The sequence below is a fragment of the Humulus lupulus genome, chromosome 3, assembly GCF_963169125.1.
Source record: "Humulus lupulus chromosome 3, drHumLupu1.1, whole genome shotgun sequence".
Taxonomy (NCBI): domain Eukaryota; kingdom Viridiplantae; phylum Streptophyta; class Magnoliopsida; order Rosales; family Cannabaceae; genus Humulus; species Humulus lupulus.
In genome coordinates this window covers 210,967,425-210,994,252 of record NC_084795.1, presented here as the reverse complement: position 1 = coordinate 210,994,252, position 26,828 = coordinate 210,967,425, and the positions used below count along the sequence as shown (strand labels likewise).

At 41.8% G+C, this 26,828-nt stretch overlaps 1 long non-coding RNA gene across 2 annotated transcripts; it reads right to left on the bottom strand.

Moving 5' to 3' along the window:
- Window positions 1-20,802: 20,802 nt before the first annotated feature.
- Window positions 20,803-23,694, bottom strand: LOC133821511 (uncharacterized). 2 transcript variants are annotated; one of them, XR_009887634.1, is made up of 6 exons: window positions 23,514-23,694; window positions 23,332-23,414; window positions 22,186-22,266; window positions 22,033-22,087; window positions 21,348-21,915; window positions 20,803-21,235 (listed from the first exon to the last, which is right to left on the bottom strand). It is a non-coding gene; the product is annotated as an uncharacterized LOC133821511 (long non-coding RNA). The 2 variants fall into 2 exon arrangements; XR_009887633.1 differs by having other exon boundaries at window positions 23,332-23,693.
- Window positions 23,695-26,828: the final 3,134 nt, after the last annotated feature.

Here is a 26,828-nt window from a genome sequence, read left to right as displayed (position 1 = left end):
GGAACTTAGTTTGAAAACTTAGTTCGCGTTAATTTTTATCAACATCTCGTGCTCTTTAAGAAAAGCAACGATCAATCGATTTAAATTAACTTCTAAGTTTTAAGGCGACCTGGTTAAATCCAGGATAGGACTTAGTTCGCGTTAATTTTTATCAATTATCTCGTGTCTTTTAAGAAAAACAACGATCAATCGATTTGAATTAACTTCTAAGTCTTTAAGGTGACCTGATTATATCTAGGTACCATATGCCCCCCAAGTAACTGGGAAAGGGTCTTACATGGTTACTTTAGATTACACTTGTAAATATGTACAATTATAAACGAAAAGTTAATTCTCATCGCTTAATACATAAAAATGGCCTTTTAGGCCTTACAAGGGGGGTCATTGATAATATCTCTTCAAATGGATGGCGTTCCAAGTCCGTGGGACTGCCCTTCCATCGAGCCGAGCTAATTTGTAAGTTCCTTCTTTAATGACCTCAATGATTTGATATGGCCCTTCCCAGTTCAGTCCCAATAATCCATCTTTAGGATCCTTACCGGCTAAGAAAACCCACCTGAGGACTAGGTCACCAATGCTAAAGGCGCGCTTTTTGACTTTTGAGTTGAAATAACGAGTGATTTTTTGCTGGTAATGTGTGAGCTGGAGTTGCGAATCTTCTCATCTTTCGTCAACCAAGTCAAGGGAAGCACAAAGTAGCTCGTGGTTGTGATCCTGGTCATATGCCTGGACCCTATGCGAAAGTACCTTAATCTCCACAGGGAGGACTTCCTCACTCCCAAAGGTCAGGGAGAAAGGAGTATGACCCGTAGGAGTCCGATGCAAGGTCTGGTATGCCCACAGAACCTGAGGGAGCTGTTCTGGCTAGACTCCCTTGGCTTCGTCCAGTCTCTTTTTAAGGCTCGCCTTTAACGTCTTGTTGACGGCCTCGACCTGGCCATTCGCCTGAGGATAGGCCACGGAGGAGAAGCTTTTCACAATCACGTACCTTTCGCAAAATTTAGTGAATAGGTTGCTGTCGAACTGAGTCCCATTGTCGGAAACGATCTTCTTGGGCAGCCCGAATCGGCATATAATGCCTCAGCCCACTTCGTAAAGTAGTTGATGGCCACCACGGCGTAGCGGACCCCGCCTTTTCTAGTAGGGAGGGCGCCAACTAAGTCGACTCCCTAGACCGCAAATGGCCATGGGGAAGAGATCATCTTCGGGTCGACCGGGGGAGCTCGGGCAATGGTGGCGAATCGCTGGCACTTGTCGCACTTCTTGACATACGAGATCGAGTCCTTGGACAGAGTGGGCCAGTAATATCCTTGCCTCAGGACCTTTAGGGCCAAGCTTTGCCCCCCAGTGTGATCTCCGCAAAAACCCTCATGCACTTCCTGCAGGATGGCCTTTGCTTCGCCTGGAAGAACACATCGTAGGAGAGGTAGGGAGTGCCCACATCGGTACAGCACCCCGTCTACTATCGTATACCCAGGGGCTTGATACAGTACTCGTCGCGCATCATTACGCCCTTCAAGTAGCTTCCCTTCTGTGAGATACTCAAGGATAGGGGTCATCCAAGTCGGCCTAGTGTCGATCATCTCGACCTTCATCCTGACTTCTTCTATACTTGGTTTCTCCAAGAATTCTACCGGCACTAACCCCAAAGCCTCCGTCTCCCCAGAGGTGGAGAGCTTGGCAAGAGTGTCTGCGTTGGTGTTCTGGTCCCGAGGTATCTGCTCGATTGAGCCTCGCCCAAATACGGACAGCTTGACTTTTACCTTTGCCAGGTAGGCAGCCATCTTGGGTCCTCGTGCTTGATATTCACCCAGCACCTGGTTTACCATGAGTTGGGAATCACTGAAGCACTGAAACGGAGCTCGCCTTCAGCTCCTGGGCTATTCTTAGCCCGGCCAGCAAAGCTTCGTATTCGGCCTCGTTGTTGGAGGCCTTGAATTCGAATCTCAGCGCCACTGAGTGGAATCTATGTCCCTCAGGGGATATCAAAATGATTCCAGCTCCAGAGCCGTTCTCGTTGGATGAGCCATCCACGAAGATCTTCCACGATGCCTGGGCCGAGGTGACCTGGGGTGAGTCTTCTGCAGGAACCTCTCGGAATCCTGCGCACTCTGCCACAAAATCGGCCAGGGCCTGACTTTTTATAGCAGTTCGTGGGGTGTACAGAATCTCAAACTGACTAAGTTCGATAGCCCACTTTAACAGACGTCCCGATGCTACAGGTTTTTGGAAAATCTGCCTTAAAGGTTAATCGGTTATGACGTGTATTGAGTGGGACTAGAAGTACGGTCTGAGCTTTCGAGAGGCCGTGATAAGAGAAAACACCAATTTCTCCATCAACGGGTACCGGGATTCAGCTCCGAGAAGTCTCTTGGTGATGTAATAGACCGGTTTCTTAACCCGGTCTTCTTCTCGGACCAGTACGACACTAACTGCATCCTCTGTGACAGCTAGGTAGAGAAAAAGGGATTCTCCTGCCTTCGGTTTGGACAGTACGGGCGGCTCAGCTAGATGTGCCTTTAGCTCGAGGAAAGCACTTTCACACTCTTCTGTCCACTCGAACTTTTTATTTCCCCGGAGCAGGTTGTAGAATGGCAGGCACTTATTGGTGGATTTTGAAATAAACCGATTGAGGGCTGCCACCCTTCCTGTCAGGCCTTGGACGTCTTTGCGCGACCTGGGTGAGGGAAGCTTGAGCAATGATCTGATCTTGTCGGGGTTTGCCTCGATTCCTCGGGTATTGATGATGAAACCCAGGAATTTTCCAGATGCGACTCCAAAGGTGCACTTCTGTGGATTAAGCCTCATACCATGCTTTTGTAATATCTTGAAGCACTCTTCCAGGTCGGAAACATGGTTATCGGCAGTCTTTGACTTGACTAGCATGTCATCAACATACACTTCCATGTTCTTCCCGATCTGGTTGGCGAACATTCTATTTACTAACCTCTAGTATGTAGCGCCGGCGTTCTTCAGCCCGAATGGCATGACCTTGTAACAATAAACGTTAGTTGGGGTCATGAAGCTGGTGTGCTCCTGGTCCACCGGATTCATGGCGATCTGATTGTAGCCTGAGTACGCGTCCATAAAGGACATGAGCTCTTGCCCCGCCGTGGCATCCACCAATTGGTTAATCCTCGGCAAGGGAAAACAATCTTTGGGGCAGGCTTTATTCAGGTCGGAGAAGTCGATGCAGGTCCACCATTTCCCATTGGGCTTCGGGACCAGCACGGGGTTGGCGACCCAAATCGAAAACTTGGCTTCACGAATAAAGCCGCATTTCTTGAGCCAAGCTACTTCTTCCAATAAGGCTTCAACCCAAGTTGTTCCCAGGCGCCTTTGCTTCTGGGACTTTGCAGGAACGCTTTTATCTAGATGAAGGGTGTGCATGATGACACTCGGGCTGATTCCCGCCATATCCTCGTGGGACCATGCGAACACATCCAGGTTATCCAGCAGAAATCTGATCAGCTCCCCTTTCCTCTGGTTACAGAGGTTTTTCCCGAGCCTGACCATCCGTGAAGGGTTCTGTGGATCGATGTTTACTTCCTTGAGCTCTTCGATAGCCTGGAGTTCGGACTTATCCTTGCCTATTCAGGGGTCAATATCCTCACTTAAGACGATATTTTCCCCTTTGGCGCTCTGAGGTTTTTCAATCTCAGGATCAGCTAAAGGTCCCTAAGATTCCTCTCCTTCGCCTTGGATAGCCATTGCTAGCTGCCCGGGTTTCGACTTTCCCTTCATGGAAATGTTGTAGCATTCCCTGGTAGCGAGCTGATAGCCACGGACAGTGCATATTCCCATGGAAGTTGGGAATTTCATCGCGAGGTGGCGAACGGAGGTGATGGCCTCAAAAGCTATGAGTGTGGGTCGGCCCAAAATTGCGTTGTACGCAGCGGGGCAGTCGATGACCACGAACTCGAGGAGTTTGGAGTCTATCCGAGGTCCTTCTCCTAGGGTGATCACCAGCTCGATCGTCCCTATGGTCGCTGATCCTTCTCCCGAAAAACCATACAACATCATGGAGGTTGCCTTTAGCTCGGCGACAGTCAACCCCATCTTCTCCAGTGTGGACCGGAATAGGAGGTTTACCGAGCTCCCATTATCGATCAGCACCCTCCTAACCTTCCGATTAGCGAGTTGCACTTCTATGACCAGAGGGTCATTATGCAGGAACTGAACATGGTTGGCATCTTCTTCAGTAAAAATAATAGGTTGTCTCTCCAATCGCTGCTGCTTTGGCAGACGCTGCTCCGAGACGAACCCTACTCCGTTATGCGCCTTGAGTTCGTTTACGTACCTCTTCTGGGCACCCCTGCTCACGCCAGATAAATGCGGACCTCCAGAGATTGTGGATATCTCTCCTCCTATCACTAGAGGAGGGACGTCTTGGTCTACCCGAGACCCGGGCTGACTGACCGGGACTTCTGGAGCAGGTCGACTTGCTGGAACCCTGTTCCACGCGTACTGAGCCAAGGGGCCGGCTCTGATGAGAGTCTCGATCTCATCTTTCAAATGCCTACAATCATCAGTATTGTGGCCAATGTCATTGTGAAAACGGCAAAACTTGGAGGTGTCTCTCTTCCCCTTTTGGTACTTCAACGGCTTCGGCCTCTTCCAGGGGAGGCGAGCAGAATTCACCAGGAAGATGTTCTCCCTAGAGTGGGTGAGCTCTGTATAAGTCACGTAGACCGGCTTAAATTTGTCTATGGACTTATTCTTCTTTGGGCCGTGCTGTTTGCCCTCGCCGTTCCCCTTTCTTTTGCCTCCGCCGAACTGGTTATTCAGTGTGACGTTTTGGGTCACTGTCACGACCTCCGTCCCCACTCCAGCAGGCTGCTCAGGGACCTGGCTGGTCCCTGCAACTGAGGCTTCGGCCTCCTCCAAGTTGATCCATTTCTGGGCCCTATTTAGGAACTCGTTCACTGAGCTAACTCCCTTCATTTGTATTTCTTTCCATAGCCCCCCTCCGACGAGGATTCCCGTTCTCAAGGCCATGAGCTTGGAGCTGTCATCTGCGTCTCTGGCCCGAGCAGCGATGTTCACGAACCTGCTCAGGTAAGCCTTCAGAGGCTCTTCGGGCTGCTGCCTCACGTTATCCAGAGAGTCGGCCTTGACGCGGGCAGCCTGGGAGGCTCGGAATGCCCTTTTGAAGTCAGCCGAGAAAGTTTTGCAGGAGCTGATTGATTGTCTTTCGCTTTGCTTGAACCACTGCCTGGCTGGTCTGATCAGTGTGGAGGGAAATATCAGACACCTCAGCTCAGGGCCAATGTTGTGGGCCATCATCAGGGTGTTGAACATCCCCAGATGATCTGATGGATCCCCGTCCCCATTGAATTTGGACAAGTGCGGCATACAGAAACCGGGTGGGTAAGTCGTTGCTGCTATGCTGGGGGCGAAGAGTTCCAGCTCGTCCCCCGAATCATACTCGTCTTTCTCTTTCTCTGACAGGAGCTTCCTCATTAGCTCCTCCATCTGAGCTAGGCGCTAGATGGTTTTTTTCCTGATTTCCTTGGTTACTCCGGGGCTGTTCAACAGCTCCGGATCCATTGTACATATTTGGTGGGTTATTGCCCCTCCTATCTTGAGATAGGTTATTTGGGGCATTCCCGCCAATACGTACTTCGGACAGGTCCCCCCCCCCCCTGAGAGAGCATGGCTGCCACCTCCTACTGGTTCCCCTCTATGAGAGTTTAGGCGGTCTCGCAGGTCGTCCCCCTGGGTGGTTTGAGGACTTTGTGTTGAGCTTAAACGTTGACGCAGGTCTCCGCCAGATAGGTCGCTCTGGCGACTATCGGTCCAGTAGCTCCCGTTAGAAAAGCTCGGTGTCCGCCTTTGGGGGTGAGGATCCGGGCTCTCTCTCGGCGCCCTGCTGCGTCGGGAAGGTCCTGCGGACGGCGGGTTTCTCCTGCTACTTCCGTAGGCTGGAATATCTCGGATGGGCCGAGGAGGAGACGGATATCTTATTGGAGACGGAGGATGCCTGACCGGAGATGCGATCCTGGTTCCGTCAGGGCGGATCAAGTTAGGTGGGGGCCTTTCAGCCCTGCCAACCTGCGGGTCCCACGCCTGGTGATCTGGACGAGGCGCAGGACGTCTGGTGGGGACGGGCTGATGCTGTGAGCCCTCCACGGATCTCCTTCTGGAATTTCCTCGAGCTCTCCTAGGCGCGCTCGAGGCTGGTTGGGAGCTGGGAGTTGAAGTTCGGACCGAACGGCTGTACTGTTGTTCGGCTCTAGGCATTTCTTCGAAGTTTGCCTGTCGACGGTGCGATGAGGGAATAGAGTTTGCTGTCGGAGGTCTGTTCGAGTGGCTAGGCCTGGAATGATTACCCCGGCAGGACTTATGAGTCTCGCCTTGCCTCTTTCCGACGTTAGCGTCGGTTGTAAGAGGGGGTAGTCGGGCCAACACCTCCTTAATCTGCTGATTAGCTTTCGTTAGTTGGCTCCTCAGCTGAGCGTTTTCCATCTCTACCACAGTGTAAAAATCTGGGTTTGGATTAGGTGGCCGGGGCGCCGAACTTCCAGTGTCATCTTGGCCCACCGGCTGTTTGCCCGGCCGCTGTTGGACCTCAGGAATTTGTTCACCGGGGATGGCGATATGATGAGCCTCCTGCCCATCATGCTGTTCTGTCTCATTACCGTGTCTGGATCGAGTGGTCACCATAGTTGGATGTTTGTGATAGCACCGATCTAACTAGCTCTCAATGAAAGCACCAAACTGTTGACGCGGTTCTTCACCAACAGGTAATTAAGAAAATAAGGGGAAGGGATTAGTGCTTAACTATGAACCGAAATAGATGAATGATCTTTTGAAAATGGGCTGGTGACACAATTACATTTTTTAGGTGGTTCAAAGGTTAAAATCCTTCTACTCCACCAATCAATATTATTGATATATGCTTGGTATTCTTTTACAGGGTATTTCTTACACAATCGAATCCAACCCTTTGCAACTCCCAGGGTCTCCATATTTATAGGAGAGGGCACCTGGGAGTTGGTAAGAAGGTCATCCCGTGACCTTCTTACCTATCATGTCAATTCTGTGACATTCATGATTAATTCCTAAAACCTGACACATGAAGTGTGGTCTAATCAATAGGTAAGGGGGATAATGGGCCGCACGGCCCAACCCAGTCGTGGGTGCCAGAATACGCACGTTCATGCTGCGTGTCCGAGAAGTCAGGGATATATCAGACACGTGATGTCTGATATATGCACGTTTACCTTGCGTGGTTGACTTTATAAAAGGTCACAGCCTCCAACTCTAGCTCGTACCACGAGCTGGATGCTTCCCTCGACCTGTGGCCTTCAGAGTCCAGACTTGGTCCTTAAGTAATCTTGGCGAACCTTTAGGTTACCTCGAGCTAAGGAGGTAGGATCTTACGATGGCAGCTCCGGTCTTGGGGATGTCCACATGGTAGACATGATTAGGCCGTATCTCAGCCCGCTAATAGCCTGTGGAAAAATCAGGGCGTACACATACTAACTAGCTAGTATCCTAGATACTCGAAACGAGTAATGGTCTACTAATTTCACACTAACTAGTCACCTTGAGACTCGTAACGAATAATGTTATACTAATTTCATACTAACTAGTGACCTAGTCACTTGAAACGAGTAATATTTTACTAATCTCACACTAACTAGTATCAAATAAACTCTAAACGAGTAATGATCAACTAAACTCAAACTAACTAGTGCCCTAGAGACTCGAAAAGAGTAATGGTCTACTAATTTCATACTAACTAATGACATAGTCACTCCAAACAAGTAATGGTCTACTAATCTCACACTAACTAGTGACCTAGAGACTCAGAACGAGTAATGGTGTACTAATCTCACGCTAACTAGTATCCTAGATACTTGAAACGAGTAATGGTCTACTAATCCCACACTAACTAGTGACCCAGTCACTCGAAACAAGTAATGTTCTACTAATGTCACACTAACTAGTGACCTAGAGACTCAGAACGAGTAATGGTGTACTAATCTCACACTAACTAGTGACCTAGAGACTCGGAATGAGTAATGGTGTTCTAATCTCACACTAACAAGTATCCTAGAAACTCGAAATGAGCAAATGGTCTGCTAATCTAACACAAACTAGTGCCTAGTCACTTGAAACGAGTAATGTTCCACTAATATCACACTAACTAGTGACGTAGAGACTCGAAATGAGTAATGGTGTACTAATCTCACACTAACTAGCATCCTAGATACTCAAAACGAGTAATGGTCTACTAATCTCAGACTAACTAGTGACCTAGTCACTGGAAACGAGTAATGTTCTACTAATGCCACACAAACTAGTGGCCAAGAGACTTGGAACGAGTAATAGTGTACTAATCTCACACTAACTAGTATCCTAGATACTCAAAACGAGTAATGGTCTACTAATCTCACACTAACTAGTGACCTAGAGACTTGAAACGAGTAATGTTCTACTAATGTCACACTAACTAGTGACCTAGAGACTTGGAACGAGTAATGGTGTACTAATCTCACACTAACTAGTATCCTAGATACTCGAAACGAGTAATGGTCTACTAATCTCAGAGTAACTAATTACATAGTCACTCGAAATGAGTAATGTTCTACTAATTCCACACGAACTAGTGATCGAGAGACTCGAAACGAGTAATAGTGTACTAATCTCACACTAACTATCATCCTAGATACTCGAAACGAGTAATGGTCTACTAATCTCACACAAACTAGTGAACTAGAGACTCGGAACGAGTATTTGTGTACTAATCTCACACTAACTAGTGACCTAGAAACTCAAAACGAATAATTGTGTACTAATCTCACACTAACTACTATCCTAGAAACTCAAAACGAGTAATGGTCTACTAATCACCCACTAACTAGTGACCTAGTCACTCGAAATGAGTAATGTTCTATTAATGTCACATTAACTAGTGACCTAGAGACTCGGAATGAGTAATGGTGTACTAATTTCACACTAACTATTATCCTAGTGTTATCTTAAAATTTGACATATCTGACATGGCATTAAGCTTTGACACGTGGAATAGACTGGGCAGACCCCCCGATAGGCTGATCAGTGTATACTTGCAGGGTATACAACAAGTTACTACTCAGCAAACTATCATGGAGGCCCAGCTGGTCGGAGTACACTTGACAAATGAATAACAGTCACTGCGCGGTACGCTTGCCAGCAGAGTGGCTGGTCGGTATGACAGATAGATAAACCTTGTCGGCTGAAAACAGATACACTCACCGTTAACAGTTCGCATGAATCACCCGACCACCTGCAAAGAGCGCCTAATAGCCCTAAAAATTTGGTCAAGGCTCCTGAAGAATAGGACAAGCAACTACCTGTGAGAAGAAAGGGATATTTCCCCATCAATTATGCTTAGGCTCAACCCTTGGATGAGAGGGATAGTATAAATACAAACTCTCCACCACAGTAGAGAAAAGAGAAAAATAGCCTATAGACCAGCACCAGAAACATACCGAGCAGCGATTCTGTCATACTGTATTGTCTTTTACACAGAAAAATCCTTGTAATCCCTTGAGATCTTGTGCAAACCTTCAAGATTAATATAAATCTAAGAGGGCATAGGATATTACCAATCTTTGGGGTCGAACCTCTATAAATCCTAGTGTTCTCTATTATTTATTGCTCATTATAACTAGGTTATTGGCTCATTTATTATTCATTAATTGTCTAATTTAAAGCTCTCTAATTAATTATTTGACTCAGCATCAGTTGGCTAAAAAATTAGTCAACACCTAGATATTAAAACGAGTAATGGTCTGCTAATCTCACACTAACTAGTGACCTAGTCACTCGAAACGAGTAATGTTCTACTAATGTCACACTAAATAGTGACCCAGAGACTCGAACGAGTAATGTTATACAAATGTCACACTAAGTAGTGATAAAAAATGATGTCACACTTAAGAAGAAGCATAATATGTTTAATATTTTAATTAAGATTTATAACTTATTAATATTATGACTAAGATTTATAACTTATTAATATTATGACAAAGATTTATAACTTATTAATAAAAAATGATGTCACATTTAGCAGCCAAAATTTGTTTAATTATATTTTGAGTCAAATTTATAACTTATGAATATTTTTACTAAGATCTATAACTTATTAATATTATGACTAAGAGTTATAACTTATTAATTAAAAATGTTGTCACACTTAGCAGCCAAAATATGTTGAATAATATTTTGAGTAAGATTTATAAGTTATGAATATTTTTACTAAGATTTATAGCTGATTATTTACAAAGTATTGTCACACTTAAGATCAAACATATAATTTTATGTGTTAATGACTTGGTACATATATTTCTCCTTTTATTGTTGAATGACACGTGTACGTCGAACTTCAATGGGATGCACATGAAGCCTGTACTAGTACAAGATTTTTAGCATATTTGTTAATATTCAGTTCAATGCGCATTGAATGACACGTGGAGAGATGAATATTTAGTAGGTATTTTAGTGTGGTTCATTTTTTCTAACAGTGGAGAAATTTTTAAATTAACATAATTTAGGTTGAATATTTGTAGGGCAATCTCATCCACATGTTGTTTATGTAAGACAATATGTTAAGTAAAACTTATTCAATAAAATCTCAATTACCATTATCTTAGTCTCTCATAAATTAGCTTTATTTTTTCTCTTGTAAAGAAGTAGATTAAGTTAACCCTTTTATTCAGTATTAGTAGACCAAATCACTTAATTTGTACTTGATGTGACATAAAGTAATAAGTCACATAATGAACAGTGTACGAACTGCATAAGGCATTGTCCAGCCATGCCCTATAATGTAAGATTGACTAATACTAGCTTGGATGAGACAGCCATAGGGATTTTCTATTCCAACAATTTGTACGTAGTGATTGTAATAGTCCAGTCATGTCATTTGTACTATTTGATATTTCTCAATGTACTCATCAACGATTTGAAATTGACAAATTAAAAAAATATATCACTTTCGCGCTCCATACATTGATTGTTTCATTTTAAAAGGCTTTTAACTACTTTTCTTTAAGCCAACCTCTCAAACAGATAACGTAGCCACAATCCAAAACCTAAAGAGATCACAAAGGAGATGGTAAACATTGATGGAGAATCATATTATGGGAGTGACAACGAGCCCTCAGCATCAAACAAAAATAAGGTTGAACATCCCAAATGCTACTTTGGAGATCCCTCAATTGTTAAGGTGTCATGGAGTAAGCCTAATTCAAGGTGTCGGTTCTTTGGATGTCTCAACTATGTAAGTGGAGGATAAATTATATAAGATATAATAAACTCGATCCATCCATGTGCACAAGATTGGTTGAGGTTATCCCCAGGTTACTGAACAAAGTCAAGGTATTGGACCAAGGGAACAAGATTAAGGAAAAAATAACTAGGAAGTTGTTTTTTATTGTAATAGTTTCATTATTCGTCATATGGTAAATTTTAAGTCAATAAGCATCCACTAATTTGACTCTATGAAAACTAAACTATTGACCTTTGGGCGTGTATTAAGTTTATGATTGACCTTATTGTGTTTTTCTATTTCATTTATGTGTTTCATATGTTAAATTATAATTTTGATCTAAGCTTGTACTTACAAGACCATTTTCTTGTACTTGTTGTTTTTATCCAGCTGTTATTATGTTTCTTAATAAAATACATTTTGAATTAAAAATAATACATTTACTAAGCGCACACTATAGTTTTTATGCGAAGGCAAATAATATTACTCTAGTGGTACATCCTTATGTTTTAATATTACTCTTTTCTATGTTTACCAGTACAACCATTAATAGAAACTTGTTTCAATTCAATTTCATTATCATATGTCTAGACTATATGGTAATGCCCTGGGTAACCAAGAGCGTTACACTATGTATTTAAAATAATGAAAGACGTGCTAATCAAGTCGTTTAGTTGAAAATGTGCTCCTAAATTCATAAACAAGTTAGGATTAAAAGATTTTGAACATAAACAGATAATTTTTCATTTAAATAAACGTTTAGTACATGAGATCCCAAAAACAGGGTTAAATGACAAATTTACAAACTTCCAAAAGTCAAATACAAGCAAAGGCCACTCTAATGGAAAAATACACATTTTAGGTTTTCTGTCTCTGTACAATCCCTCGGTCGTGGCAGACGAGCAGCTGACAATGTACACTTCGCCCCTAGAGCTCTCTAACTCATGGTTGATCCATCTTACCCTTGCCTTTACCTGGAACATGTAGCACCCATGAGCCGAGGCCCAGTAAGAAAATCATATAGCATAGCATAAACAATGATGACAGTCAAATGACCCATAAAACAGTTAACCAATTATTTAGCATGTCATAACAGTCACCTAATCAGAGAGGATAATTAATAATTCAAAAGCCATTCATCCCAGTATTTAACAAACTATAAGCAAAAAATTAGAAATGGAAAACATAAAAATACTCATCATACAATACTCAAGGTCGACGCCCTTAGGCCGCGCCCTCTATTTAACCCACTGACTCCTTCTCACTTAGGCCAAGCTCAGTGATTATCTAGCTGACCTCAGCTCTCAGTGGCCGAGCCGCGTCCTATGCACAAATATCAGTCCTGGCACTCTTAGGTCATTTATTTCATGCTCACATGGCATATCATAATCATACAACATCTGTATTCAAATATAGGGAACCTTAGTCCCAACACAGCCACACAAGGGTGAAGTTTTCTTACCTTTAATTCTGAGGGGAGAAAGTGAAATGGTTCCGAGCACGATCCCTAGCACCGATCCTTGGCGATAAACCTAGTCACAAAGGCCAATGGGTATCCATCAACTTCCAATCGAAATAAAAATACCTAGGAGACAAAAACTAGCTTTCGGGACCTCAATTTCTACTAAACCAGGTAGTAGAAATTTTCCCGAGCACCTAGGTTTGAACCCCTGAGCCCTACCAATTCTTGAAACAATTCTAAGGCTAAACTCCCTAGGCGGGTCACGACTTGCCCCAAGTCAGAGAGAAAAGACCCACACCAAAGGGGGAGGCGGGCCGCGACTTGGCCCAGTGGGTCACGGCATGTCACGGGCCGCCAACTTCGATACTCGAATTGACGGAACGTGCGGCACTTCTTAGCGCTCTAAGCTAGCAAGTCAGCCTACAATTCACACCTGTGGCAAGCAAACTCAATGGTTAGCCACGTTACAAGTCTCACACAAGTAAGCAAACTCAATGGGAGCAAGCACGAGGCAAGCTATCCAGAGACAACATCCCACACAAAAACCAGAGCATACAACATAGTCAAGTGGCACGCAATGGCCCAACAAAGGTAACAAACAAGAAACACATAGACCGTAAAGAAAGCATACACAAAGGGACATGGAAAACATCGTTTTATTCATATAAGGCCTTGATAGGGCAAGGGAGTACACAGATTAAGCCCATATCTACTTGTGTCCATGGTGCTTCCTTAAGTCACCAGGTCACCTCCCCCTAAGGAGCTTTCTAAGGAAATGAAGTCTTCCCAAGAACATATATGATTTTTGTCTGGGAAACATATGCATAATTACAAAAGTGCCATCCCCTACCCATGAGGTTACTTGGTGCAAGACTTGACTAATGATCGAGCACCAAGGCATGCTCATATATGCAAAATGGCCCCCTGGAGGTGTGTCATGACGCAGCACGTCACACTCTCCCCACTTAAATCTTCAGCGTCCTCGACGAACCTGCCCCTTGCTGATCTTCAATCTTCTGCGTACACTTGTGCAAGTCCTTCGCCCTTTCCCAGCAAATTTCTTCATCTCCGATCCCTTTCCACTTCACCAGAAACTCTTTCTTCTTCTTTCTCTCCACAACCACGGTTCTCTCTGCTAGGATTTCTTCAGGTTGTCTGCTGCTTCGTGGCTTGATGCTGACTCCTTCTCTGGTAGACTGGTTGCGCGCTGGATCTTTTGGAGCTTCGTGATACGGCTTGAGGTTGCTGACGTGCAAGACCAGTGTATCTTCATCCATTCTGGTAAGCTGACTTTGTAGGAGGTCAGGCCCACTTTCGAGATGACTGGAACAGGACCCTCGTATTTGTGGACGAGTCTGATATCCTTATTCCCTCGGAATCTCAGTTGTTCGGGCCTCAGCTTGATCATCACTAAGTCGCCTGCTTTGAATTCCAGCGGTCTTCTCTTCTGATCTGCCCACTTCTTCATTCTCTTTGATGCCTTCTCCAGATAGGCTCGGGCAATCTCGGTGGTTTTCTTCCAGTCTTTCGTGAAATTAAAGGCTCTTGGATTTCTTCCTCGATACTCATCCACTGTGTGGGGTAACAGCAGTTGCTGACCGTTAACAACTTCAAAAACGCTCTTGTTTGACGAAGAACTCTTCTGAGAGTTGAAACAAAATTGAGCTACATCTAGCAGTTGCAGCCAATTCTTTTGGTTGGCAATGAAAAAATGCCGCAAGTACTCTTCCAGCATCCCATTGAATCTTTCAGTCTGTCCGTCTGTTTGAGGATGGTAGCTCAAGGAAATATTTAGTTGTGACCCCAAAAGGTTGAATAACTCGAACCAAAAGGTCCCTATGAATCTTCCATCACGGTCACTAACTATATTTTGGGGTACTCCCCAATACTTAACTACATACTTGAAGAAAAATCTCGCTGTCTCTTCTGTCGAGCAATATTTCGACATCGGTATGAAGGTTGCATACTTTGAAAATCTATCCACGATCACTAAGATCGCACTCAAGTCTCCTGTCTTCGGTAAACTAGAAATGAAGTCAAGCGACACACTCTCCCATGGTCGGCTTGGGACTAACAAAGGCTCCAACAACCTTGGCGTCTTGTGTCTCTCCACTTTATCTTGCTGGCAGGTGAGATAGGTCTTGGTATACTCCATGATATCATCGCGCATTTGTGGCCAGTAGTACCCCTACTTCAATAGGTCATGAGTTCTCTGCCACCCTGGATGACCCGCCCACAAGGTGTCATGACACTCACTCATTAGTGTCCTCCGCAAATCTCCCGTCTTTGGAACATATAAGTGGATACCCTTGGCCCACAAAAGATTGTCTTCTACCCAAAATTGGTGAGTCTTCCCCTCTTTTGCGAGATTCATGATGGTCTTCACCATCGGGTCTTTCACCAGGTTCTCCTTAATGCGCTCTCGGAGTGGAGTGGTCACCATGCTAGCTGACATATTTGCTAGAAATTTTAGAGCCGCTAACTCAGCTTTGCGACTCAGGGCATCAGCTGCCTGGTTTAGACGGCCCGCCTTGTTTTCGAAATGAAAGTCGAATTCTGCTATGAACTCCTGCCATCGTGCTTGTTTAGGGGTAAGCTTTGGCTTGGTGAGGAAATGACTCACTGCGACATTATCTGTTTTCACCACAAACTTTGACCCTAACAAGTAGTTCCTCCACACTCGTAGACAATGAATTACTGTGAGAAGCTCCTTCTCTTGTGCAGTGTACCGCCTCTCTACCTCCGTAAGTTTGCAGCTTTCATAAGCTACGGGGTGGCCCTCTTGTATAAGCACCCTCCCAAAGCGTAATCAGACGCATCTGTCTGCACTTTGAAGGGCCTACCGACATCTGGTAAGGCGAGGACAGGATCTCGCATCATGGCTTCCTTCAGACTCTTAAATTCTTCGACACACATATCGGTCCACGTCCAAGTTACACCCTTCTTCAACAACTCGGTCAAGGGTGCCGCCCTTCTTGAATAGCCCTCCACAATTCTTCGATAATAGTTGGCTAAACCAAGGAAAGAGCGTAATTCCTTCACATTGGTGGGGGCCTTCCATTCTTGAATGGCTCGCACCTTCTCTAGAGCCATGCGGATCCGACCACGTTCTACTATGTGGCCTAGGAACTTGATTTTCTCTTGTGCGAAGGAGCACTTTTCTCGCTTCACATTGAGTTGGTTCTCTCTCAATTTCTGAAACAATTGAGATAAGTGTCGTTGATGTTCTTCTATTGTGGAGCTATAGACCACAATGTCATCCAAGTAGACTACCACGAACTTGTTTAGGTATTCCTGGAAAACTTGGTTCATCAACGTACAGAATGTGGCTAGTGCATTTGTCAACTCAAACGGCATGACTCAAAACTCGCATGCTCCATATCGAGTCACACACATTGTCTTCGGCTCATCCCCTTCTGCTATCCGCACTTGATAGTATCCTAATCTCAAGTCCAGTTTCGTAAAGAATTTTGCTCCACTCAACTGGTCGAATAAGTCGGCGATCAAGGGGATGGGGTACATATTACGCACTGTCACCTTATTGAGAGCCCGATAATCAATACACAGTCTCAAGCTCCCGTCGTGCTTCTTCTGAAATAGCACGGGCACACCAAATGGTGCCTTCGATGGTCTGATGAAGCCTGCCTCTAGTAATTCCTTCAACTGCTTCCTCAGTTCAGCTAGTTTATGGGGTGCCATCCTATAGGCCGCATTTGCAGGTGGTTTGGCTCCCGGCACCAGCTCAATCTGGTGATCAATCCCTCTTCTAGGTGGTAAGGCTCTGGGGAGTTGATCCGGCATAACATCCCCATACTTCTTCAAGACCATTCGAATTTCTAGTGGAATGACTTCATCCACCGTATCCTCGTATACTGTGGGTAGGATAATATACGTGGGCTCTTGTCTTCTCACGCCCTTCTTCAATTGTAAGGCTGACAGCAACTTGTTTTTTGGGGGATGCTCTACTTTAGCAGGCACCACTGCTGGTGTCTCCCCCATTATGAGTAAGCTTCCCGTAGCTGGGATGGGAATGGCTCCCTTTTTCCGTAAGGAAGTCCATATCCAATATCACATCAAAGTCGTCCATTCGCATGACCACCAAGTCAGGCTGCCCCTCCCACGAGTCAATCTTCATGTTCACCTTTTTAGCCACACCGGTTGTGGCCAAGGCTTCTGAGTTAACCGCTTTCTTGTGGCCATGGTCCTTCTCCCATTTCTGTCCCAAACGTTTAGCTTCGATCTCTGAAATGAAGTTGTGAGTGGCACCCGTGTCGATCATCACACTTCCGGCCATTTTACCGTTTAGAGTTGCGTCCACATACATTAGTCCCTTTCCAAGGGTCTTCTTCACTTTTGCACCGTGTTTCTTATGAGCATTCAGCATCTGGAGGGCACCCATGTGTGTATACTCCTCCTCCTCTTCGTTGGTTTGTTCCCCTTGGGCAAATGATGCATGGAGGGCACTCATCTTGGATTTGTGAGGACACTCTGTCGACTTATGAGGTCCGATACAGATCCAACATGTAAGAGGCTTCTTGTACGGCGGATTACTACCTTTGTTAGGAGAGTTAGACTCCACACTCCTTTTCTCTCCTCCCCCACTCTTGCTCTGCCAAGACTTCCCAAACTTTTTACTCCCAACATTAGTTCCACTAGTCAACGAATTGGTCTTCTTGGATTGAATGTTCCCTGATGACTAATCAGTCAGTTGTTCGGCAGCAGCTTGAGCAGTGGCTAGGTCAGCCACTCGCTACCTCTTGAGCTCTTGCTTTACCCAAGGCTTCAGACCTTCTAAAAATGCGATGAGTTTGTCCACTTCGGACATGTCTTTGATATCCAGCATCAACCAAGAGAATTTATTCACGTATTCTCGGATTGTTCCAGTGTGCTTCAGCTCTCTCAACTAGCGTCGAGCTATGTAGGCAACATTTTCAGGGAGAAACTGCATCTTCAATTCTCCCTTTAGATCTTCCCATGTTGCTATGGTGCATCTACAATTCTGAATGTCGTCGTACTTTGTCCTCCACCACACTTTGGCATTTGCAGATAAGTACATCGTTGCCATGGCGACCTTGCCATCTACAGATTCAGCTCTGACGGCTCTGAAGTAATGCTCCATATCAAAGAGGAAGTTCTCTAAGTCCTTCGCGTCTCTAGCCCCACCGTAGGGCCTCGGCTCAGGGACTTTTACTCTCCCATATTCCATGCCAATGGGTCTAGTTGCAGGCTGATTCCCAACTGCCCTCATGGTGAGGTTCAACTTGGTGTTCATCTCCAACATCTCATCCTTCAATGCCTCAACTGACCCCCGACAATTCTCTACAAGGTCATTTAATGCTTCTTGTAGGTCCTTCACCTCTCTCTCTACTGCCTCAATACATTCCTCCCTCTGAGGACTATTGGATGTGCTTGAAAGGTTCTCCCTCCGCTCGATTTCCATTATGTGGGCTAGTAGATTGGTCGTATCTCGCTCCAACATAGCCATGCGGTTTTGTGCGTTAGTCGTCTCCGGTTCTAGCCTAATAGAGGTAAGATCCCTGACTCTTTCATCCAGGCTGTCTAGCTCTCCAACGCGCCTCTCCAGTGCTCCAATCCTTTAAGTGTTGCTCAACATCATGCAGGGTCACCAAGCATTCTCAAACTTAGCTCTGATACCAACTACCACGGGCCGCCACCAGCTTTGATACTCGAATTGACAGAACGTGTGGCCCTTGTTAGCGCTCTTAGCTAGCAAGTCAGCCTACAATTCACACCTGTGGCAAGCAAACTCAATGGTTAGCCACGTTACAAGTCTCACATAAGTAAGGGAAATTACAAGTCAGGAGCAAGCATGAGGCAAGCTATCCAGAGACAACATCCCACATGACAACCAGAGCATACAACATAGTCAAGTGGCACGCAATGGACCAACGAAGGTAAAAAACAAGCAACACATAGACCGTAAAGAAAGCATACACAAAGGGACATGGAAAAACATCATTTTATTCATATAAGGCCTTGATAGGGCAAGGGAGTACACAACTTAAGCCCCTATCTGCTGGTGGCCATGGTGCTTCCTTAAGTCACCAGGTCACCTCCCCCTAAGAAGCTTTCTAAGGAAATGAAGTCTTCCCAGGAACATATATGATTTTTGTCTGGGAGACATATGCATAATTACAAAAGTGCCATCCCTTACCCATGAGGTTACTTGGTGCAAGACTTGACTAATGATCGAGCACCAAGGCATGATCATAAATACAAAATGGCCCCCTGGAGGTGTGTCATGACGCAGCACGTCACACGACGTGCCCCCAAGTCAGAGGCCACGCCTAGGCCAAAATGGACACACGCGTCGCGACGCCCCAGGCTAGGTCGATGCGCGCCCCCTTCGACCCAGAAAATCTGGGTTTTATTCATGCATCTCCCAACCAAGAACACCAAGATTTCAACCCAGAATTTCCTCCTTAATTCAACACGAAGCTAACTACGAGTTTGGACCTATACTCACATATTTTCATCATACAATCCCCAACAATTTGAACATGAATCAACACTCCAATTTAGACACAAAATCACAACAATATCCAATGAAACTTCTACTCAAATCATCAACCACCACAGAACTAACCAATTCCTAATTCCATCTAAATTTAGCCATCAACTTTAAAGATGAAGTTCTAGAATCTTACCTCGATTTACAACTCAATTCTCCAATATCCAAGCTGAATTCCCTGGGTTGTTGCTTCAATTCTTCAAGGCTTTTCTCTTAAAGTTTCTCTAAACTTTTTCTTAGCTTGACCTTAATTAAAACCAGCTTAAATCCCCATTTTATCACCTCCAATTCCTTCAAAGAACCCAACTCAAAGCTTGGATTTTAGCCCTTTCTTTCCTTCCTTAGCTTCAAAGAAAAATAGAGAGAAAATGAGAGAGAGATACGTGGGAGAGAAAGAGGAGAGTATATGAGGTTCTGCCACCTACTCAATTAATTCCTAAGTATAAATAGCCTACCAAAAGACCATTATTCCCCTCCATATATCCTAAATCCTTTAATTGTTCTAAGGGTAAAGTGTTCATTCTCTCCGGTTCCTGCTAATTCCTCATATGTTCCTAATATTTACCAATGAATCTCGTTATCCAATTAATTACCAATTATTTACCCAATGTCTAATAATCCCCCATATATTTTCTAAATTCCCAAAAATACCCCCAAGCTCCCCCGAGCTGGGTATAAATCCCCACCGTGACTATTTCGCCAATCTGCTCACTAGGACCGTCCCGAGCCATATACTGCAAATATATCCACATAATAATGTGGTCTCAACAATTTATCACATAAAATCACATTTACGCCCTCAACGGGCAAAAATTACAAATATGCCCTTATAAGCTAAACAGAGCCCACATGCATATTTAATACTCATAAACACGCATTTCACATATCCACATAATCATATAATCATGCATGTAATCATTAAAATAACACATATACAAATTATGCCCTCCCGGCACATTAATCAAGGCCTTAAGCCTTATTAGCAAATTTTAGATCATTACATATATAGTCTTTTTAAGCAAAGCATTAGTAATCACTTCATAGATAATAATTATTTCAAAATACGAATCACAAAAGTAGTTGGTTATTTTTTACTTAAGACATCTAAATGGCGTACTTAATTGTTTCAAAATGCAACAGAAATAAACTAAAAATTATAAAAAAATTATATCATTGTTTGCAAAATATATGAATTCTAAATTAAATCATTGTTTATCACTTCTGCATCAATGCTAGCCTCTTTGAAAAATGAGTAATAGTTTTCTTAGACCCAGTCCACATGTTCTCGAACTGAGCCTTTCTTGTATTGAATCGCTTATCTGGTGGAGACTTTGATGGACTACGCACGACTGCGGGTGCACTTAGTATGGCTGACGATGACACAAAAGTTTTAGCCCAGTCCTGCTTGCAGTGTTGCTGCACATTCAGTCGAAGCTCATTATTTGTGTGTCTAGTTATCCTAACAGTTAACTCTAATCATGCATCCTCTAGGTCAAACTTCCATAGAAAATTTGATTTAGATTACATATAAAAAAAATTACTAAGACCGCCTCGATAAATCAAAACAAAGGCAGATGATTTACCTCATCCACATGGTCCTTGCCCATAAAGACACACTCCATGTACTTCAACAAGTACACCCCCCAGTCAAACCTGTTCTGTTGTTAGGGCAAGTTCCCATTGCTTGTGGTAATAATAAAATTCTTAAATTTTAAATTTTTAGGCTTGGATAGAGCAAATAACTAGTCCAGATTCTTAAATTACACATAAATTTTACATTTATAAGATGATATGATTTACACCTACGCATGTTCAATTATTTTAATGTCGAAACACACTTACCATTTCAGTGCAAACCCGATGTCAAGAGGCCTTGTGCATTGCACTTCCCAAAGAATCCATCAAATTGACTATCGCATTTTGCATATTGATATGGGCTAAAAACCAATCATTCTGTTTGCTGAAGTGGAACAAGCATCTACATTACAGTACATTTAAAAGAAGGAAATGCAAATTAAATATCAATGTATTATCACTCAAGAAAGTAGTACATGGTACTAAAATTAGTAAATAATTCATATTGAAAATACCTTATGGCATCAGTTAAAATCTTCATCATAGTAGAGCTTCGACCACTCTTGTTCTTTGGCAATCCTTTTCGTAGTCATTGAAGTGCCTAGCTGCTCCTTCTATAGAACAACAACACCAATTTCCTCTCTTATTTGCAACAAAAATGATCAAACATAGAAGTACAATATGCAACACTAGTCAATACATAATCTTTAATTGAATTCATACCAAAATATAGGCGGGCATAAACCAGACTCGGCCTGATCCTGCCCCTTCCTTCTTCCTCTCTTCATGGTTGAGGGTTTGAGCAAAACAATCAATAATATGTAAGTGCAAACAATCAAAATGTGCAATATCCTTTCAAATGAGCATATACCATAAACCCGATGTGACTCCTCCACCTCCAACGTCCCTTCCTCCTCCTCGCCGACTTCAGAATGTTTATCTTTCTCCTCCCCACCTTTGACCGTCTTCTCCTTCGAACCCATATCCTTTTTAGTTAAGTCTTCCTTCTGTAAGGGGTCATCCCCTCTCCATCGTTCCTTCTCGTCAACTGGCAGTAAATTATTTTTGCAAATTCTCCATTGCCTGGAAATAAGAATTAATTACTACATTAGCACCAGGAAAATTAGGACAAGAATTGGATAAAAAAAACAAAAAATAAAACAAACAGACAATGAATAATATTAATTAGTACAAACTAACCTCTTTGTCAGTCATTTCCTTGTGTGAAGCCCGATATGGTTTATACTGTGCTTTGCTGCATAAATAAGAGTTAGCAAATTAAATTTTAATTTAGCAAAAAAGGTATGTCCATCAAACGCAATGCATAAACAGTGAAAAAAGAAAAGATATTACTAGAAGTTCCGCCTTGTTGCAGCATTGTCCTTATTCGGATTGATCTCCATGTCCTCAGTTTCCGCCTTTCGCTTCTTCCTACTTTTAGGAGCCATGTATACAGACTTATTAAGCATAATGGAACTTATAAATATACCAAATCTAATAATATATTATCTTACTAAAAGTATCTTCATTCCAGAATTTCAATTCAATGCCTAATTATCAATATAACCTAATCCGACTAAGTACACATATTCAAAGAAGTAATACATGATACTACAATGTGATATCAATATAAGCTAATCTGACTAAGTTCACATATTCTAGCTCTACCTTTGATTTTTATGAACAAATTAGGACAAAACAAAACAAAGATATTGAAGCCACCTAAAACAAAGTCACAGAAACAAAACTTCTTCAATTTATATTTGTAATCATCTAAGGCGAGGAAAGATACCCAAAGCATTTCATGTATAACAGTACATATCATTTTTTAAAAGATTTTTTCCACTTTTAAAAACCATTTATGAATATATAGTGATAAGATGTATAGCATCCCATGCAATGAATTGCATCATATTTCACCTCAAAATTAAAATACTCGAACCCAGTCCCTTTTCTCATAACCAAAAATTAAATCAATAAATAGACCAATTCTTTAATAATTTCACATGACCCAAACCAAACTAAAGCACATTATAAACATATCAATGCACAATTGTTACAAAACTTAAAAACACTATGCCCCTAAACAGACTGAATAAATTTCTTGTATCAAAACTAAATAACAAAATAAACTCTTCACTTTAAACCCTAAAAATTTCAAGGCCTCAAAAAGTTATAAAAGTCCTAATCAAAATGTACTTACAAATTAACAGGCCTTGAATGCACCCAAAAAATAAAATGAAAAATAAATTCTCAAACTTGGACCCATCTAATCCTAACCCACGACTACCAACAACGACAGAGAATAAATTTTTGAGAAACACCAAAAGTACATCGATACTTACTCGGCACTAACAATTCTAAAAAAAAATGAGAAAAACCATAAAAAATGACAAACAAAAGAAAAACTAGAAGAACAAAATCAGTAGATGATATAAATGGCTTCAAACCCTACAAACACGAATGAAAACAAAAATTGAGAAAATTTTGAAAAAATACCTTAAAGTACAATCGAAATCTCTAAAAAATCTTTCGCTTTTTCAACCCTCCTTAACAACTCTGATGAAACCCCTTCTTCTCGACTTGTTACAAAGAAAAGAAGAGAAAACAAAAATTTGAAAATGAGAGAATGCAAGGAGTAGTGAAGACAATGGTGTTATGAGCGAAATTTCAAAAAATACCTTAAAGTACAACCTGAATATCTAATAAATTTTTCTCTCTTTCAACCCTCCTCAACAAATCTCATGCATCATTCAGTTCCTCTCGACTGGTTACAGAGTAATGAAGAGAAAAGAATTTTTTTTTAAAATAATAGAAAATGGGAGTGTAGTGAAGAGAGTGGTGTAATGAGCGAATTGTGGGCAGTTTTCGAGAGCAATGGGGGGTAAGGGGTTAAAGTAACTGTCACGTCTGTCAGTTGCTTTTTTAAAAATATATATTTTTATTACATAATTAATCATTACAATTTTTTTAATAATAAAAATGAAACTGATTGCCCTTCATTTGATTTACAATATACCATACTTACCCATATTTGCCTACAATGTACCCTAAAAATGTTCTCAACCCTTAGATTAAAAATTAACATCTATATTTAAAAAAATGGAATGCATTTTGTTATTATAAGGGCAGGACGAAATCCATTCCTTATATATGTCTTGTGTATATCATTTAAATTTTATATTAATATTTTAGTTTTATTAATGTTCAACATATAAAAGTAAAAAAGCTAGTTTTTTTAATGGGCTATAATTATAGTTCAACATACCAGTAAACTTTATAATTGGTCTTCTCTCGAGGCTATAATTAAATTTGATAAATCTTACAATGAGCTATAATTAGAAGATGGATTTAATTGTCTCATTATTTAAAATAATATTGAATGTTTCATATTTTTCTTAGATTAATCTCGTCTCTTCGAAAAGTTACGAGTCTCGTGGCATAGCACAATGGATGCTTGGCCCAGTGGGAAAAGGCAACAATTATGATGAAGAAATAAATGATGGGCTGTTAGAATATTTTATATGGACTGACATAATTATACATTGCTCATGTAGTGTCGTGATTAGCATGTAAGGATAACTATATAATCGGCATTGCATACTATTACCATCGGGGCATAATGGGATGGACATAATGTACTGACACGCTCGGGGCCCATGGACATGCTCTCAATGTCTTTAGGCCAACCCATTGGGTCAAGACAACTAATCCTCTCATTGGGTATCTAGGCCCAATAAGCCCATTATGGTTTATAAAAAGGGTTACACCCTTTTATTAAGTGTGTGTGGACAATGGGTGTTTTAGAGGAAAAATGAGAGAGTAGTGTTCATCTACACCCCAAGCACCCATTTGATCTTTGATGTGTAGGTGGGTGAATTGTGATGAGCATAATTATGGAGAATGATGGTTCATAGACTTGATCACAAAGGTATGTAAAACTTCCTTTTTCATATTGTGTTTGATGCCTTAAATAAGATGATTTCATTGTGCAATATTGAGCGTGAATCAATTATTGATTATTGTTTGATGCTCAATTAATTTCAACAATTGGTATCAAGAGCTAGGTCATCTGATTTTAAGGCTTAAATCTATTTAATTTTAATTTTTTCCATTTTTCTCCAAATTTTTCCATACCCACAGTTTTGTTAGAGACCCATATGCAAAAAAATTATTTTTGAATTTTTTTGGACATTTTTTGGGTCTATTGTTCTTGGGTTGTTGAAAGAAATTGGGTAAAAGTATTTTGTTGCATTATTATAAGCAAGAATGGGAGAAATCCGGTTTTTTAAAGCATGAAAATGACTTTCATATTTTGATCTGAAATGGAATTCTTTGGGCTTTTATTGGCTGTTTTGGAGCTTGGGAAGCATTAGGAATTGCTTGGGCATGAAAACCCCTTAAACGACGTTAAAAATGGAGTACCGGAGGCCAAAATCCAACAGGGTCGAAGTCGCGGGTCCGAATTGGGTCGAGTCGACTCGATTCAAAGGTCAAGGATGACCCTAAACAACATTCGTTCGACCTCAGCCAATAGAAAAACGACATGTCGCTTATTAGACTTAATGGGAATTTTCTAATGCTGCAAACGACACGTCATTTTTTCATTACTGGAGAAAATGACATGTCGTTTTTATGAACAGAGTCACAAGAAACAGAGGGGAAACGACACGTCGATTTTCCTCAGCCATGAGGAAAACGACATGTCATTTTTTAGGCCTATTTTTCAAAAAAAAAATTGAACGTTTTATGGCGCGTGGGAGCGCGTGCAGGGTCATTTTGGGACCAATTTTTCACCATTTGGACTTTTTATTTATTTATTTTCCCACTTCATTGTGTAATTATATTTTGGGTTTGGTCAATGTTAGCGATTAATTGACACATAATCACACAATTAAATTAAATTAAAATTATTATCTCACAATTTATCTTATATCATTTATTAATTGTAAACATGGTTATATTTATTTGAAATTTATGCCTTATGTTTTGTTTTAAAATACTTGGCATTATGTGCAAATATGATTATGTTGTTGTGACGTTAAATTAGTGCTTATGTACTCACCTATCGTGAGTTTAAGCATGTCAATTTGTCATTCATAATAATTGTGAGATTAATACAATTTGAATGTTTATGTGCTTGCCTATCGTGAGTTTAAACATGTCAAATTATGGAGTTTAAAATTATAATCTCACATAAGACTTAATAATCGAGCAATATGTTATACCAAATTTTTGTACATATGCCTTATAATTTTCTTTTGAGGATTCATGATTATGAATGGATTATTGTTGGCATATATTTGGTTTATTTACAGATTTATTACCTATTTGATTTGTGCTCTCGTTAATAGATTCTTTGACATTTATGGATGCTTAGTTAGGATTATTTGATGATTATGAGATTATAATCTATGACGAACATGTAATTGAATGTTTTATGGATATTCATATTGTGATTGTGATTATTGCTGATTAAATTCACATTTGTTCTAATCTCAATTAATACTAAGATCCATACATGCAATTTAGTCATCATGTCGATGATTTTATTGTTGGGTAGGATGCTTAGATGGTGAAGGAAACACATTGGATATCATGAACCACACAATCTTTTCTACCCTATCGGTAGTGGATTAATGAATTCGGTTGTGACATTTGAAGTGGTTGTCCTTACCTACGTAAGAGTCATATATTTTGTTAGAACGACTCTAGCATGACATGATCGTTTCTGTTGATAGATCATTTGGAAAGCTGAGAAAACGAGCAGATAACGCGATCCTTGCTTTCATATGCATAGTGGCACTGCTCATTGATATTTTCTCTTAGCTTCAAGCAATCCTAAAATCTCTACCGTTTAGTTATCGGATGGGACAATAATATGTTTTGACATAACGATATCTCATTGTAAAGACGGACTAGGCCTAAAATTGATAAATCTTGAAGTCACATTGTTTAAATAGATGCCAAGTTACTCCACGATCAGTGGGAGATTG